The sequence below is a fragment of the Hipposideros armiger genome, unplaced genomic scaffold (genome assembly GCF_001890085.2).
Source record: "Hipposideros armiger isolate ML-2016 unplaced genomic scaffold, ASM189008v1 scaffold_508, whole genome shotgun sequence".
NCBI lineage: Eukaryota > Metazoa > Chordata > Mammalia > Chiroptera > Hipposideridae > Hipposideros > Hipposideros armiger.
Window position 1 is genome coordinate 649,023 of NW_017731858.1, and position 2,330 is coordinate 651,352.

At 41.3% G+C, this 2,330-nt stretch overlaps 1 pseudogene; it reads right to left on the reverse strand.

Moving 5' to 3' along the window:
• Positions 1-1,480: 1,480 nt before the first annotated feature.
• Positions 1,481-2,330, reverse strand: part of LOC109396203 (40S ribosomal protein S4-like) — a 17,376-nt pseudogene continuing 16,526 nt past the window's right edge.

Sequence of the window (2,330 nt, forward strand, 5' to 3'; positions counted from 1 at the left end):
TTGCTTCACTGGCCCAAGTTGGCACCATCATTGCACTCTTCCCGGGTGAGACAGATCAGTTGCCGACTTCTGGACAGCCGCTCACAGCGGCTGCTGGCCGCTCACACTGGCTGCTGGCTACACACAGTAGCCCATGGCAACCCACCTGCCGTTGCCGGCGACTCAAGGCAGCCCAGCTCCAGGTCGAGCTATTGTTCAGCATCTTAGCTGTAGAGGGCAGTGTCACTGGCCCTCATATGTGGGATCCCAAGCCAGCTCTTAACTAATGCGCCACTCGGCCGGCCCATAATTTTAGTTTTTTAAAAGACCTTTGTTAAAAATATAGTTAACATACAATACTGTATTAATTTCAGGGTTACACCATAGTTATGCATTTATATACCTGAAGAAGTGATCACCATGATTAGTCCAGGAAACATCTTGACACCGTACCACGCTATCACAATATTACTGACTATATTCCCTATGCTGTACATTACATCCCCATGTCTTATTTGTTTTATACTTGGAAATTTGAACTTATTCACCTTCCCCTCATTTTTAATTTTTGTAATACAGTTGAATTTCAATATTATTTTATATTAATTTCAGGTGTACAGCATAGTGATTAGACATTTATATAACTTAAGAAGGGATTCCCCCTGACTAGTCTAGTACCCACCTGGCACTATACATAGTTATTAACATATTATTGACTAGATTCCCTATGCTTTACTTGACATCCCCATGTCTATTTTGTAACTACCAATTTGTACTTCTTAATCCCTTCACCTTTTTCACCCTACCCCTTAGTATCTTCCCATCTATCACCTCAACAAACCTAGTACCCATCTGACACATGCATACTTATTACAATATTATTTACTATATTCTTTATGCTATGCCCTACATTGCCATAACTATTTTGTAACAACCAATTTGTACTTCTTAATTCCTTCCCCTTTTTTCACCCACACCCCAAAACCCACTCCCATTTGGCAACCATCAAAATGTTTTCCATATCTATGAGTTTGTTTCTGTTTTATTTGTTTATTTTGTTCTTTATATTCCACATGTAAGCGAAATCACATTGCATCTGTCTTTCTCTGTCTGACACTCTACTCAGCATAACATCTTCCAGGTCCATCCATGCGGCCGCAGATGGCAAGAACCCATTCCCTTTTATGGTTGATCAATATTCCTTTGTATATGTGTACCACCTCCTCTTTATCCATTCTTCCATTGACAGACACCCAGGCTGCCTCCACATCTTGGCCATTGTAAACAATGCTGCAATGAACATATGGATGCACATGTCTCTTTGAAGTAGCATTTTAGGTTTCTTTGGAAAAATGCCCAGAAGTGGGATTACTAGGTCTTTATAGGTCTCTTATTTTTTTTAAGTCTATTTTGTCTGGTGCAAGTATTGCTACACTAGTTTTTTTTTAATGCTATATTATCTTTAATTGGAGTCCAAGGCTCTTCCAATTGTGTCACCTAGAGGTCATTTCACCCACTGCTCTGTTTGGCTGCCAGTCTCTTGTCTCTCTCTTCAGCAATGGTGAGGCAGATACCCTTTCCACGGGGAAGAGAAATCCATGGTTTGTTGCCTTTGCCAATAATGGAATGTTCAAGACCCAGGAGACAAAACTGTTGCCTTTGGCCTCTTTCACATGAACAACATCAAAAGATCCAGTCTGTCTCTCTCTATTGGTGATCACATTAATACTTCCCAGGTTGGCAACTGGGGTCACCATGCACAGGTTACCAGTGTCAAACTTGATGAAATCAGTAATGTTGCCAGTCGCCAAATCAATCTGAATGATATCGTTCACTTTGATGAGGGGTTCAGGGTAGCGGAGGATGCAAGCATCATGGGTTCTGAGATACATGTGTGATTCCTTTTGTGCCCACAAAGATCTTTCTCACTTTGCACAACTTGTACTTGGCCTTCTCATTTGTAATGCAATGAACAGAAAAGTGACCTTTGGGGTCAAAGATCAGACAAAAGTTCTCTCTGGTCTTGTTGATGCTGATGACATCCATAAAACCAGCGGGGTAGGTTACATCAGTTCAGACCTTGCCATCAATCTTAATGAACCACTGCATGCAAATCTTCTTAACTTCATCTCCTGCTAGAGCATACTTAAGTCTGTGCCTTAGAAAGATAATAAGAGGGAGATATTCCCCCAGCTTGTGGGGCCAATAGATGGATAAAGAGCAAAGACACCAGTCAGTTTATCCAGCATCCAGTGTTTTAGAGCCATTGTGTGCTTCAGATGCTTCTTGGGACCACAGGCCAAGGATGCTCTGGGCACAGAAAGAGTACCAGCTTATTATTATTATTATTA